The 16,563-nt window shown below is 43.0% G+C and overlaps 1 protein-coding gene across 1 annotated transcript in view; it reads left to right on the top strand.

The window, feature by feature from the left end:
* LOC122557073 (diacylglycerol kinase eta) overlaps nucleotides 1-16,563 on the top strand; it is a 223,800-nt gene that overhangs the window by 54,915 nt on the left and 152,322 nt on the right. The window lies entirely within an intron of this gene.

Genomic DNA, 16,563 nt, shown 5'->3' with positions numbered 1-16,563 from the left:
CACATTCCTGACTTATGCCCTATAGATGATTGACATTCTTTGGGGAGTCAGGAGGTTGGCTACTTGCCACAATATTCCGAGCCTCTGATCTGCTCTTGTTGCCACTGTGTTTATGTGGTGAGTCCAGTTGAGTTCCAGGTCAATGGTAACCCTCAGGTACACCATCCAGGAAAAAGCAGCCTGCTTGATTGGCACCACATCCACAAGCAACCACTCCCTCTTCCATCAATCCTCGGTAGCAGCAGTGTGTGCCATCTACAAGATGCATTGCAGAAATTCACTAAAGATCCTCAGACACAAATCTCAAGAACCCTCCCATCTGGAAGGGCAAGGACAGCAGATTCTTGGGAACACCACCCCCTGCAAACTCCCCTCCAAGCCACTCGCCATCCTGACTTGGAAATATATCACTGTTCCTTCACTGTTGCTGGGTCAAAATGGTGGAATTCCCTTCCAAAGGGCATTGTGGGTCAACCTACATGAAATGGACTGTAACCATTCCAAGAAGGCAGCTCAACACTGTCTTCTCAAGGACAACTGGGGACGGGCAATAAAATGGTGGCCAGGCAACATCGCCCATGTGAAATGAATAAAGAAAGGTGCTTCTCAAAGAGGAATGTAAGACCATAAGACCATAAGACCATAAGACATAGGAGTGGAAGTAAGGCCATTCGGCCCATCAAGTCCACTCCGCCATTCAATCATGGCTGATGGGCATTTCAACTCCACTTACCCGCATTCTCCCCGTAGCCCTTAATTCCTTGTGACATCAAAATTTATCAATCTCTGCCTTGAAGACATTTAGCTTCCCGGCCTCCACTGCACTCTGCGGCAGTGAATTCCACAGGCCCACCACTCTCTGGCTGAAGAAATGTCTCCGCATTTCTGTTCTGAATTTATCCCCTCTAATTCTAAGGCTGTGTCCACGGGTCCTAGTCTCCTCGCCTAAGGGAAACAATTTCCTAGCGTCCACCCTTTCCAAGCCATGTATTATCTTGTAAGTTTTTATTAGATCTCCCTTAATCTTCTAAACTCCAGTGAATACAATCCCAGGATCCTCAGCCATTCCTCATATGTTAGACCTACCATTCCAGGGATCATCCGTGTGAATCTCCGCTGGACACGCTCCAGTGCCAGTATGTCCTTCCTGAGGTGTGGGGACCAAAACTGGACACAGTAAGAATGCTGCTCCCACACTTAAAATTGTAGAGTCATTGAATGGTTACTGCACAGAAAAAGGCTGCTATGTCCATCATGTCTGCACTGGCTTCTGAACCTGTTCACATCTGTGTCTCACAGCTGACAGTACATACCTTCCCTATATGGACCAGGCCCACACTGGGTGCTATATATGTTCACTCTACATAGTGAAGTCAGTTTTGTCCTGGCCTTTGTGAAGACTAGTAGGAAGCAGTGCTCATAACAGGAAGCTAATACGCAGAGAAACTGAGTGGTTGCCCTGCCCCTTCACTCCCCCGCACTAACCACTATCACCTACGCAACAGTATTCTTACTGAGAGTTACGTGGAGTAGTATCACGGTTAACTCAAGCCAGGCCTTTGAATTCAAGCTGGGTTTCAAAACTAAAGAAAACCCCAGAGAAACCATCTGGGGTTGTCTCATCTAAAATACTGCTACTAGGACAACCAAGGCCACCAGCTCTGCCTCTCTTAAATTATGTGTGTGTCATGAAGACTGCGACAGATTCTCCTCAGATCATAATCCCACGTGAAAGCTCCTGTGCATTTTTAAAGGATCTCACATGGAAGAATTCCTATTCCACCCTCGATGACTGGCCTTGCCAGGGGTCAAAGATGGACAAATACTCCAACTGAGTCATTCACTGACTCTCCAGTGAGTCAGTCATCCAGAAATGAATCCTTTATGAGCTATGTCTGCCTGCTTCTTAGAGCCAGAGTGTTACTTGTTCTCTTATTTCGAATCTCTTCTGTTAGATTCACACACAACACCCCTCCGCTAACACTGCCTTCCCTTAGTACATTGACAGAGGTTTGGAAATCATTGGCAGAGCCAGCCTTCATTACCCCTCTTTCACTGCCCTTCAGAAGGGACCAGTGGAACGTTTTTTTGAATGCAGTTGAGTGGCATTCCAGGCCATGAGTTACCAGCAAGACACAATGGCTATGTTATTAGACTAGCAATTCAGATACCTGGATTCAAATTTGTGTGGTGAATTTAAATTCAGATCATTTAATAAAGCTGGCATAAAAACGACTGTGTCTTTCGTAGGACTCATGAAATAACCAGATGTTCCCAGATTCTGGTCAGGTCCATTAGGGATGGAAATCCAATGAATATGTGGCTTCACATCTGCAGGAATATTCTTGACTCTTGCTAGCCCAAATATGTATCACTGTGATGTCAGGTGAAGAGTATTTTTCCCTTTGTTACTCTGCAGTTTTACCCCATTGTTTGGTCACTCTCCCTGGGTTGATTAACTAAATTACTCGGCCTTATTCTGTTATCCTAATGTGGGTACTTTTTCAATTAGCTTCTCCAGGAATCTTATCTAATCCCAGTCAATGGAACCTTAGAAATCCAATTCATGAGAATGCAATCCCAGTGAATGAAATCCCAGTTAATATAATCCCAATTAATACAATCCCAGTGAATACAATTCCAGTAAATACAACTCCCACAAATGTAATCTCAGTCAATGCATTCCCAGTCAATATAATCCTCACGAATAAAATCCAGTGAATGCAATCCCAGTGAATACAATTCCTGTGAATACAATCCCAGTGAAAACAATCCTGTGAATGCAATTCCAGTGAATGCAATTCCAGCGAACGAAATCCCAGTGAGTACAATCCCGGTGAATGAAATCTCAGTGATTGTAACCCTGGTGAATACATGATTTGGAGGTACCGGTGTTGGACTGGGGTGTATGAAGTTAAAAATCACACAACACTTGGTTCTCGTCCAACAGGTTTATTTGGAAGCACTAGCTTTCAGAGCGCTGCTCCTACATCAGGTGGCTGTGAGAAGAAGCAGCGCACTGAAAGCTAGTGCTTCCAAATAAACCTGTTGGACGAGAACCAAGTGTTGTGTGATTTTTAACCTGGTGAATACAATCCCAGTGATTGCAATCTTGGTATATACAATGAATATAATTCCAGCTAAGGTAATCCCAGTTAAAGTAAGCCCAATAAATACAAACTCAGTGAATGCAAATTCACTTAATACAACAGATACAATCGCAGTGATTGCAATTCCAGTGAATAAATCACAGTGAATGCAATCTCAGTGATTGCAGTCTCAAGAAACTAATCTTAATTATTGGAATCCCAGTGTGTGGAGAATGCAATCTCAGTATATGAAATCTATGAGAATGTTATTATCATGACTGCAATTTCTGGGAATGCATTTCCTATGAGTGTAATAGCAGGGAGAGTGCTTGCACAGTGATTATCGCTACAGTGAATTCGAATCAAGAGAAAACCAGAATAAATTTTTAGAGGAGATGAAGTGACTCAGAAGTAAACAGCATCAGCTTTGTACAGTTGACATGAAGCCTTGTCTATGAGGAATGAACACAGCTCAGTTAGGCAGAAAATCTAAGCACCATATATGGGCCCGGGCATAATGTGTTTCTCTAGAAGAGGCTGATCTTTGGGAGCAGAAAAGAAGAATGTCTCCCCTATATTACCGCAGCTTGGTGCTCTCTGCTTGTCTGATAGCCTGCACACAGTTGAAGCCATTAAAAAACAGAGAGAAGATGCAGGGATCCATGGCAACATAGACCACTTGTTGCTATGGAGAATGGAACCCGACTTGCGTTGCTCTGCTGAGTTAATCTTGTAGCCAAGCAAGTCAACAACTACCATTATACAAAGTGAAATGATTAATTCCAGAATAGCCTTTGTGTAAAGACTGCAGTAATGGGTTGGCACTGTAATGAAATGCAGCAATGCTACGTTTTAGTGGAATGATATTCACAAGACCGAAATAAAATAAAGAAACCTTACAAGTGATGGCTAGATTACATGTTTTATTAACCTGTTAAAGGTGAGATATTGTTTAACACAGTGAGAAATGTCAATTCACACACAACAACAGAAATTGCTGAAGAAACCCTGTTTCTGTTTTGTTTCAAATTTCCAGCACTCGCAGTTGTTTTATTTTTGACAAACATCATTTCTCCAGATGGTGAAATAGGCACCAACAGCATAAGATCAGTCCTAGCATTTGAATGGTTGAGTATAACAGTGTTTAAAAATCTTTTAAAATAAGAGAAAATGTTTTAAATATTTAAAAAGCAAATCTTACTGCAGGCTTGCCTAAATCTTTATTCACGCTTTAATGACATCCAGACTTTATTATTCTCCTACATTCCTGGCCAACCTCTGCTGTTTGACAATCTGTAAAATTTAGGCTATTTCCAGACTTGGCTGTCAATGTCCCAACCTGCAATGCTGCGGCCCAGCCAATTTCTCAGTGTTCGTCATTCTAAACTGTATCATGATGAGGAAATGACTCAATTTAACAATTCTCGCCACAATTTCTCCTTGAGCGTAGACCCTCATTATTTCCTTTAGGCCTGTAAGCCCCTGAACCTCTGCGCTCCATCAAATCAGACCTTAGTGTCCCTGATCTCGACGACTCCACTCTGAGCAGTCACAGCCTTCAGCTACCAAAGATTTGTTTTCCTTGCTTGACAGCACTGAAAATGACTTATAGTATGTCTATCCTATTTGCTGTGCTGTTTTCAGGGGACATATACCTTAAGATCTCTTGTGATCAGTTTGATCTGTGTTGTTCTGGACTTCTGCTTCACTTACCACTTGAATGGTTTTCTCTATACTCAAGTGTTCTTTGGCTGGATTAAATCTAAAAAAAAGAGTCTTCAGCACTTCCAACAACAAGTCTCTCTTTCAGGAATTCTGATTTTCAAACACCATAATCGCATTTTTCCAGTGATCTGTAGAAGTGATCAATGAAGTTATCTCTGGATCCCTGGAGCTAAACTGTTCTATGTACTCTTGCTTGTTCATGGATTTTATTTGTTCTGAGGTAAAAGTAATTGTCAACGACACTCAGTTATTTTTACCTGGTTGTGGGGCGGAGATGGGGGAATGTGCTAACAGATAATCAGCTATGTACCCAATTGTACATAAAAAGTATATTTACTTGTTCAACTTCTGACTTAGTATCTAATTTAGAAGATATTCTGGTATACGAAGAATTGTTTCATTCCATGGTGTTTGATTCTGCATTCTATATGGCTCATCTCCGAAATGAAATCATCTTGGCAATATTATTTCTGCTGCATATCACTGTAATGTGATTATCTATTTTTTGGTTGTTTTCAAGGCTGTGTAACAATACAGCTGCTGTACACTGCTGTGCTGGAGGGTTTTCACATGTTCCTACAATCAAAATGGAAGATTTGTACGTTTTTGAAACTTTCTGTGATGTATCCTACTAATCACAGAGTGAATAAACAACTATTGTTACCTATTGGCTTTACGAAGTGAATCCTGCTGCTTGTGGCTTTAGTAATGGTTCCCCTTATCTTATTGGCTTCACCAAGTAACTACCATTTTTTCTCAGCTACAGAATACGAATGCCATTTCTTTGATGTTTTCTCCAGATCATTCCCACTGTCTACATCTTTACACAATATAATCCTTGCTTCCACAATACTTTTCCTGGATAAGTTCTGATAAATGTAGTTTTAAATAAATTCTTCCTGCCTTTGTTGTGGTTTCAGTAATGGATCTCCTGACTTTTTTGCAGTGTTCTTAATCTCCTAATTTTCATCTTCCAATAGATTTTATTGGTTTATGCTTCTGAATTGTCTTTTTATTGTTTTAATCTGACTTTGGGATGTTCCCAGGTCAGCAACCTTTCTTTAGGTTGCTCTGAAGTCTGCTCACTACAGCGATAATGCTCAGTGCTTACATCTAGCTTCCCAGCCTGCAAACTCTACTGCTGGTTTACACTTTTTGTTTGCTCACCAGGGATCTCAACTATACGTAGGTAGCCTTTGAAGTCTGTTTGCTCTCCTGCTAAACTGTTCCTACAGGTTATCAACATTAAATACAATTTGTAACAATTTTGGCGTGACTAAGTGTCCAGTTGAATGGAGTTCCTAACTCACACTCGTAGCTAAGTGTATCTTACTGGGTCTGAAGCGTTTTTACCATTGATTTTGCATTCTTGCATTATGCCATGGTGGTGACCAGGTTTTTGAATGTTCAGCTCTTCCACTTGCTGACTATTTTTTTAGATTAGATTAGATTAGATTACTTACAGTGTGTCTTGAACAACTTCCTCAAAGCTGTGCCTGAAGGAATCTTCAAACCTCCAACCTACTGCCAGCTCAGTAGAGTCCACACCTACTTGCCACTGTGTTCTATGATAAATCCTCACCACTACTCATCATCCCCATAGCCAACAGTACTTCTCAGCATTAACCCTTTCAGGCCTTACAGAACAACTGGGAGCAAGGTTAGAATGTGGAGTTGAGGCCGTAATCAGAGCAGCCATGATTTTGTTAAATCAGGGAGCTGACCCATACTTACTCTTAAGTTGCAGGTATGAAGACAGATAGAGGTCCCTTACAGTTGGAAACACATGAATTCATAATGGACAACAAGGAGATGGCAGACCAACTGAACAACTACTTTGGATCTGTCTTCACTAAGGAGAACACAAATAACCTTCCAGACATATTGGGGACAAAGGGTCAAACGAGAAGGAGGAACTGAAGGAAATCCTTATTATTCAGGAAATGGTTTTGAGGAAATTGATGGGAATAAAATCTGCTATTTCCCCAGGGCCTGATGCACTGCATCCTAAAATACTTAAGGAAGTGGCCTCAGAAATATTGGATGCATTAGTGATCATTTTCCAGCATTCAACCGACTCTGGAAGAGTTCCAATGGACTGGCTTCCAATGGTCGGGGTGGAAGGTGTTCGTAAAGTGGATGAACTGTTCAATCTCCTCCTGGGAGCACGAGGTAACGCCGATACAGTCATCGATGTAGTGGAGGAAAAGGTGGGGGCTGGTGCCAGTGTAGCTGTGGAAGATGGACTGTTCCACATATCCTATGAAGAGGCAGGCATAGCTAGGGCCCATGCGGGTGCCCATGGCTACTCCTTTGGTTTGGCGGAAGTGGGAGGATTGGAAAGAGAAGTTGTTCAGAGTGAGGACCAGTTCAGTCAGTCGAAGGAGGGTGTCAGTGGAAGGGTACACTGTGGAAGGGTAGCAACACGATGGCTGGACGAAGAGCGCCTCATCTTCTGCCTAGGAACCTTCCAACCACAAGGGATGAATTCAGATTTCTCCAGTTTCCTCTTTTCCCCTCCCCCCCACCTTGTCTCAGTCCCAACCCTCGAACTCAGCACCGCCTTCCTAACCTGCAATCTTCTTCCTGATCTCTCCGCCCCCACCCCCACTCCGGCCTATCACCCTCACCTTAACCTCCTTCCACCTATCGCATTTCCAACGCCCCTCCCCCAAGTCCTTCCTCCCTACTTTTTATCTTAGCCTGCTTGGCACATTTTCCTCATTCCTGAAGAAGGGCTCATGCCCGAAACATTGATTCACCTGCTCCTTGGATGCTGCCTGAGCTGCTGCACTTTTCCAGCAACACATTTTCTGCAGTTATACAGGGCCTTGGTGAGGCCACGCCTTGAGTATTGTGAGCAGTTTTTGTCTCCTTAATCTGAGGAAGGACATTCTTGCTATTGAGGGAGTCCTGCAAAGGTTCACCAGACTGATTCTCGGGATGGCAGGACTGACATATGAGGACTGGATCAACAGGGCCTGTAGAAGAATGAAGGGGGAGTCGCATGGAAACATATAAAATGCTGATAGGACTGGACAGGCTAGATGCGGGAAAAATGTTCCCGATGTTGGAGAAGTCCGGAATTGGGGTCACAGACTATGAAAAGGTGTAAGCCATTTTTGGACTGAGATGAGGAAGAATTTCTTCACTCAGAACCTGTGGAATTCTCTACCACAGAAAGCTGTTGGGTCCAGTTTGTTAGATATATTCAGGAGGGAGATGGATGTGGCTCTTGTGGCTAAAGGGATCGAGGAGTATGGAGAGAAAACGGGAGTTGAATACTGAGTTTGCATGATCTGCCATGACCATACTGAATTGTGGTTAAGACTCAAAGTGCAGAATGGCCTACTCCTGCACCTATTTCCTATGTTTCTATGTATGTTTGCCTATCCTAATGGATGTGATTCATTGTAACAAGCACACAGATGTGAAAAATATAGATGATATGTTACACTTTTTGAAGAATAATCATTAGTAGATGATTTACTATCATTGTCTGGTGGAAGTTCTGGTCTGATAAATTTGCAGGCATGAATTATTTGGTGAATGTGTAATGCAGTGGTGTTACATGACTCGATCTTATTTATGGACAGATGCAATTCACATTGTGAAATACAGTGTATAATGTATATCCAGAATGATTCATATTCAGTGTGATATACTGATTGACAATAATATATTGAATGAGATGTTTTAAGTGAGTGTGAAATCCATATGGGTATGATTTATGCTTGGGAATCAATAAGCATTGCTAAATGATGAATGTAAGTTTGTGATGTGTTCTGTGGAATGTGAAGGTATAATTTATGGTGTGTGTGTGTGTGTGTGTGAGAGAGAGAGAGAGACAGATCCATGCTCTTGATTTATTTGATGGGTTCTAGGCTTGGGACACATATGTTACTCCCCAGCATTTCCCTGCATCAATCAAAGGCAGCATTTTCATGCTCCATTGTCACCAAATGCTCCATTACTGGCCGTGTCAATAGATGAGGTTGGTCGGAAATGCAGAGGTCAGCTGTGGTGTGAGCTGACATTTTGGTGAGAGGCAGATAATTTACCTTTCACTTCACTTCACGAGCTTGCTCACTATAGCAAGATGACTAGACAGTGTATGGCTAGAGTGTGTCATCAAAGAAAGACTTACATTTCTGTAGCGGCCTTCATGACCTCAGCGTGTCTCAAAGTGCTTTACAACCAATGAAATGCTTTTGAAGTGTCATCACCTGTCATGCAGGAAACTAGTAAAAAGCTGCTGTTATTGTTAAAAGCTGTCAAGCAGATTTCTCTGAAAACGATGGAGTTTGCAACAAAAGGAGAGCTGACATTCTGAATGACCTGTCTCAGGGTTGTACCTTCCTAAGCAATAAACTCTGTGTCTTCAATGCCTCTTAGCCTGAAATGCTGACATCCATCAGTGCAAACATTGCCCCAATGTACACTTGAATTATTCCTCATAGTAGGGTTCCAGTTGGTGGCATGACAAGCTTGTGTCTAATTGCACTTCGGAGAAGAATCTCAGGATGTTTAATTACATTAAAAATGCTGTTTAAGTGTAGATTCTGCTTTGTTGAATTATGCCAAGATTCATTGGAATGCATCTTTTGTGAGAAATAGACTTTTATATTCTGCTGACCTGAGGGAAAATATTGGTGCAAATGACCAAATACGATCCTAGATTTGTAAATGCTGGAGTTACCTTTTCACAAAACAAAATTTCATGCATGTTGATGCGACTGGATAAAGGTGGATTTTTAAAATACGCTAATGGGATATGGGCACCGCTGGCTGATCAGCATTTCAGCCTATCCCTAGTTGCCCTTGAGAAGGTGGTAGTGCGCTGCTTTCTTGAACTGCTGCAGTCCAAATACTGATGGTTGACCCACAATACCTTTAGAGAGGGAATTCCAGGATTTTGACCCAGTTTTGATTGAGAAGCAAGCTTGAATTGATCACTCTTATCATTATCGGATTTACCCATTCCCTTTCTTTTTGGTGATTTGTCAACGTTTTCGGCGGCTTGGGTTATAGAGTTTGTAGACACAGGGAGAGACATAGAGACCAGAAGAAAGAGACCATTTGAAAATTGGAAACGTAACCAAGACTAGTTTTGAGGGACAGGATAAATGTCCAATGGGTAAAGGATAGTAAAGAATTTCAAAGGACTTGGGAGTGAGACCCAAGGCAGAGCATTCTAAGGCACAGCGTAGTCAGCAGGCAAAGACTGGCACCTTTTCTGATGATGTACCATGTGGCACTTTCTGTATTTAAACCTTGCGCGCTTGAGGATCAGGATGCTATTCCGCTGTGATGGGCATCACAGCTAGGTCCAATCCTGCTCTTAAACAGCAGCCAGGAGAAACGCTGCTCCAGAAAGAGTCGCAGGATCAAGGAGCTGGAACACCGTTATTCATCGCAAGCCTATCTCAGCTCCAGCTCTGTCATTACATATTTGACTGGGATCAGCTAATAATAATTGAGCCTGCTCCAGCCACCCCATCCCCAAGACCTGAATCAGTGTTAATCTATAATCTAACATTTACCAACTCCCCTGAAGGGAGCTCTTAGCAATACCACTGCAAGCTTTCAATTCCTCTCAGTGATAGTTTAATCAAACCCATCTACTTTTTCAATGTCAGAGGCTGTCGATCTTGGCTTCAAATCCATTTTAGAGACTTGAGCCTGTAGTTCTGCCCAGCACAAAGGAGAAAGTGCAGACTGTAGGTGCTGGAGATGAGAGGCAAAGAGTGTGGTGCTGGAAAAGCACAGCAGGTCAGGCAGCATCTGAGGAGCAGGAGAGAGGCGTTTCGAGCATAGGCTCTGCTTCAGGAATTTTCTCTGCACCACACTGTTCAGTTCTGCCTAGCACGCCAGAGTGAGTCCTGTGTTGCGGAACGGGAGGAGTTTTTAAATGAAGCGTTCAACTAATGCCCTGTCTGCTCACTCCTGTGGATGTAAATGATTCAATATGACGATTGAAAGGAGAGCAATCCATTTTTCCTGATGTCCTGGACAATATCTATCTCTGAATTGAACAAAGCCAACCTGTTCATGATCTCATTGCTGTTTCTGGTGGCTGTGTTTGCCACCTCACGACAGTCACTCTGCTTCAGCAGTGCTTCAGTGACTGTGGTCCTGAGGTCAATGAGGGCAACTGTAGGAAAGCAAGTCTGTTTTTCTCCTGAAGGTGCCTGAATGCACCAGAGTGAGGGAATGTGTAGGCAGGGACTGTTCTCTCTCTTGCACTCTATTGCTTCATTGAATCAACATCTTGATGTTGTCAGAAACCAAATGGATGATTTGTCAAATTGTCAGGGGTGGTATGGGTGGCTGATTCTCAGTTCCTTTCCTGTTTTACACATTGTGTTTTTCTCTCTGACTCTACACTAACTCTAACTAATGCAACACAGACATTTCCTCTGTGGTATTTCTGTTCACTCAGATAAATCCTGATTGGCCAGGATTCAGTTCAGCCACTCCAATGATTGAACCACAAGTCCCGTGGATGAGGTGATTTATTACGTCTAACGTCTTGTCCTTTAGTGCAAGCCTGACTGTGGTTTGCTAAACTTCTGTGTTCAGATTCAAGAACTGACAACCAGCAGGCAACAGCCAGTGGAAGCACACTCACTCTTATTAACTTACAGTATAACTTCCAACATATCGGGGCGGCACGGTGGCTCAGTGGTTAGCACTGCTGTCTCACAGCTCCAGGGTCCCAAGTTCGATTCCAGCCTTGGGCGACTGTCTGTGTGGAGTTTGCACATACTCCCCATGTCTGCGTGGGTTTCCTCCCACAGTCACAAAGATGTGCCAGCCAGGTGAATTGGCCATGCTAAATTGTCCATAGTGTGGGTTACTCTTCGGAGGGTCGGTGTGGGCATGTTGGGCCGAAGGGCCTGTTTCCACACTGTGGAGAATCTAATATCCAACAGTAATGCCGAGCAGCACTGTACCGGCCTAACCCACAGTCTGCTGTGTCTGTTGATGAACGGTCTTGCTATGCTCACCGCTTCCAAAGACTTCAGTTAGAGTCATAGAGATGTATAGCATGGAAACAGATCCTTCATTCCAACTCGTCCATGCTGACCAGATATTCTAACCTAATTTAGTCCCATTCGCCAGCATTTGGCCCATATCCGTCTAAAACCTTCTTATTCATACACCCATCCAGATAGCCTTTAAATGTTGTAATTGTGCCAACCTTCACCACTTCCTCTGGCAGCTCATTCCATACAAGCACTTCCCTCTGCATGAAAAAGTTGCCCCTTAGGTCTCTTTTAAATTCACCCTTAACCTGTGCCCTGTAATTCTGGATCAAGTGACTGACATTCAAGGTTTAAAAGAAAGAATTTATATCGCTCTAACTCCTCTTACAATCTCAGGCCAAGTATTTTCTAGCCAATTAGGTACTTACTAATTGGTGTTCCCCATTGTAGGAGATGCAGCAGCTAATTTGCCCATAGCTGCATCCCGAATGATATATTGAGCAGTTTTCTTACATTGTTGAATAACTAATGGCTGCAACACCAGGGACAACCCCTGTTCTTCTTTGAATCACAATGGGATCTTCCATCTGCCCCCCAAGTCCATAGGAGACTTTGGTTTACCATCTGATCTGAAAGGTAGCATCTTCAACAGTGCAGCAGACCCACAGTACCACACTGGCTTTCAGTCGAGATTAACTATTCAAGTCTTTGAATTGTGATGGAGTAGTGCTCAATCTGTGACCTTCTGATTGGGATTGAGACTGATACACATTATTTTACAGGTAATTTGCATATTTGGCTGTCATTAACACTCCTGTAGTGAAGAAAATACAGCCTTGGAGGGTTGTTGGGTACCAACTGAAGCTGCTTAGTGAGGAGGTAGGGTCAGTTTCATTAATTTAAAACAAGACACAGTTGGATGGGTCTTTATATGGTGGGGGATTTAAGGGTTATGGGGATAATGCAGGTAGGAGGAGCTGAGGCGATGGATAGATCTTAATGAATGGTGGAGCAGGCTTGATGGGCCAAATGGCCTACTCCTGATTCTATTACTATGAAACGGTGAAGGAATTAACAATGTGTGGGCATGCCAACAATTCACGGGGGACCTGTTCAATTTGTCAGAGGCATGTTTGCCAATGCCACATTGCTTCCTAACTGTACTATTGTTGCAAACCAAGCCAAATACAAAGTGGCTGCCCCTACATTACTCCCAGTATCGTTGTCACTCTCAGTCTTTTGATTTTGGTTACATATAAGTGATTGCACCAGGGAGCTGCCAATAAAAGTTACGATTGTCTAATTAATTGTTGATGTAAGATCATTATATCTCATTAATTAATCCAGACAGCAACAGGACATTGTGAAGAAGCATTGATAGATTAAGTGAGCAAGTAGGAAAAAAATGGCAACAAAATCCAAGTTGAGAAGGCACAAGTCATCCACAGGGCGGAAGTGGGTACTGCAGATGCTAGAGATTAGAGTCAAGATCAGAGTGGTGCTCGAAGAGCATAGCAGGTCAGACAGCATCCGAGGAGCAGGAAAATCGATGTTTCGGGCAAAAGCCCTTTATCAAGCCCTTCCTGATGAAGGGCGTTTGCCTGAAATGTCGATTTTCCTGCTCCTCGGATGCTGCCTGACCTGCTGGGCTTTTCCAGCACCACTCTGATCTTGACACAAATCATCCACAGTTCATCCAATGAATATAGGTTGGAGTATTCTTGAACTGATGAGAAATTAGCAGCAACAGAGAAGCAAAGGAAACAAGTCATTAAAAACTGATAGACTGAGACAAGGAGCAATTGAAACGTTAGTGGAATCTTGACCTTGATTGCAACAAAGCTGATAGATTTAGAGAATCAGAAAATGGTTACAACATAGAAGGTGACCATTCAGCCAGTTTTGTTTGTACTGGCTCCCTGTAAGAGTGATTCCATCAGTCTCCCTGCTCCTCATTTTCCCATAGCCCTGTGATTGCTTTCCCATCAGGGGCTTACTCAACTCTTTTTAAAAATCATCTTGGAACCTACCTCCATCACAATCTTAGGCAGGTGCATTCCAGATCCTATCCAGTCAATGAATGAGAAAAAATGTTTTCCTCCTGTTGCTGTTGGTTCATTTGGTTTTCATCTTAGAGTCCTCCTTTTTTTTCACACTTCCACCAAATGAAACAACTTCTCTGCACCTACTGCCTGGGACTTTACTCACCAGAGTGTAAGAGGTTGAGGGGTGACTTCATCGAGGTTTATAAAATCATGAGGGGCATAGATAAGTAAAAGCCTTTTCCCTGCGGTTGGGGAGTTCGAAACTAGGGTGCATATTTTTAACTTGAGAGGAGAAAGATTTAAAAAAGGACATAAGGGGAAACTTTTTTTTAACATTGAGATTGATTCATGTGTGGAATGAACTGACAGAGGATATAGTAGGTGCAGTAGATACAGTTACAATATTTATAAAACATTTGGATCAGTACATGAATAGGAAAGGTTTGGAGGGATATGGGCCAAATACAGGCAAGTGGGACTAGTGGCTTTGGGACCATGTCTGGACTAGTTGGACTGGTCTGTTTCCATGATGTATGACTCTACGAATCTATACTTTCCTGAAGAAGGGCCTGTGCCCGAAACGTCGAATCTCCTGTTCCCTGGATGCTGCCTGACCTGCTGTGCTGTTCCAGCAATAAAGTTTCAACTTTGATCTCCAGCATCTGCAGACCTCACTTTCTCCTCTATACTTAGACCCCCTTTTGAACAAATTTTTCAGATCTCCTCTGAACCTTCTTTCTCCAAAGAGAACAATTCCAGTTCTTCCAGTCTATCCATATCAGCCTGATATCTCCGGGAAAACTCAGCAGGTCAGGCAGCACCTGTGGGGTGAAAAGAGAGCTAATGTTTTGAGTCCAGTGACCCTTCTTCAGAACTGAAGACGAGAATCAAGACGTAAGCGTTTTTTTTCTTTCCACAGATTCCACCAGAGCTACTGATTTTCTCCAGTACTTCCTGGTTTTGTTTGTATCAGATCTCCAGCCTGCACAGTCCCTTGCTTTAATCAATCTGACATCCGTCATATACACACGTTATTCTCAACTACTCTTGTCAATGGAGATGAACAGTTTTTGTTTTCCCGAATGTGGATGATCTTCAACAGCATCTGCATTCCCTCATCTTTAAAGACAACCCCCTTTTGTTTTCCTTTATTCTTTCATGTCTCACTAGAAATCAAGTGCTGATATTCCTGGAGTCAACACATGGAATTTCCTAATTTACCTGTCCTGGAGACCCAGATTGACAGAAAGCGTGGACTATGTTTCCCAACCTAACAAAAAATCATCACGATTAATTAGACTGTAACGACATGTCAACAATTTGGGTGGCTCAGTTGTTAGCACTACTGCCTCACAGCGCCAGGGACCCGGGTTAGATTCCTGCCTTGGGCAACTGCCTATGTGGAGTTTGCACATTCTCCCCGTGTCTGTGTGGGTTTCCTCCGGGTGCTCCGGTTTCCTCCTACAATCCAAAGATGTGCAGGTCAGATGAATTGGCCATGCTAAAATTGCCCGTAGTGTCAGGGGTGAATATAGGGTAGGGGAATGGGTCTGGGTGGGCTACTCTTCGGAGGGTCGGTGTGGACTTGTTTGACCTGTCAGCATATAACACTACTCGTTAAAAATAAACTCAACATATGAATTGTCCCTTACATAGACACAAAAATTTGGGTGTTATGGATGGAGGGAAAAATTAGGAAGCTCTTCAGTAGTTCCTGAGATGGTTGTTAGGGTTCTTGTGCTGATAAAGATATTGGTCTGCCTTTCTCAGATGTTCCCATTAGTCTACAAGCTGCACAGGGTGTCTGGTTCATTCATAAATGGCCTTTAACTTATTCACTAAAAGTCAAAGCTTACAGCAACTCCTGAAGGAAAGATTAATTGGTTTTCTTCAGCCTTAGAGTGGCTTTCACTGAAAACAAAAGAGATAGCTCCTGAACTGATGGAGATCTGATAAACATCTCTCTCCTTTGTTCACAGTCTCAAGCTGATCAGTTGCCTGAAGACCCAAAACAGCACGGTGGCTTAGTAGTTAGCACTGCTGCCTCGTGGCACCAGGGACTCAGGTTCGATTCCATCCTCGGGCGACTGTAAATGTGGAATTTGCACATTCTCCCTGTGGCTGCGTGGGCTTCCTTCCAAATTGCAAAGATGTGCAGGTTAGGTGGATTGGCCATACTAAATTGCCCATAATGTCCAGAGATTTGCTGACTCGGTGGATTAGCCATGGGAAATGTAAGGTTACAGAGATGGGATGGGGTGGGTCTGGGTGGAATGCCCTTTAGGAGGGGTAGTGTGAACCTGATGGGCTGAAAGGCCTGCTGCCACACTGTAGGATTCTATAGTTGTTATAAGTTTTGTTCTTGACAACTGAGTGCTTGTATAAAGACTGGGCGAGAGTGAAGACTATACGGTTGGCTCTGTTGTGGTGCAGTGATAGTGTCTCTTACTCTGAGGCAGGAGGCCCAGGTTCAAGTCCTATGTGTTCCATGTGAAATGTGTCATAATATGTCTGAAAAGGTTGATTACAATATCTATAAAAACTATCATGAAGATTGACCAGAGAGGTATAGGAATGACACACTTGAAACATTTGAGAGACTTTGGAAACTGAATTTGTTCCCTTTCAAGACGTGAAGACTTTCCTGATTTGGAGATGTCGGTGTTGGACTGGGGTGTACAAAGTTAAAAAATCACACAGCACCAGGTTATAGTC

The sequence above is a fragment of the Chiloscyllium plagiosum genome, unplaced genomic scaffold, assembly GCF_037043375.1.
Source record: "Chiloscyllium plagiosum isolate Xiang-an unplaced genomic scaffold, Cpla_swu_hap1 HiC_scaffold_11, whole genome shotgun sequence".
Lineage (NCBI taxonomy): Eukaryota > Metazoa > Chordata > Chondrichthyes > Orectolobiformes > Hemiscylliidae > Chiloscyllium > Chiloscyllium plagiosum.
The sequence above is the reverse complement of the archived record's forward strand: the minus strand, read 5'-3'. Positions and strand labels throughout refer to the sequence as shown.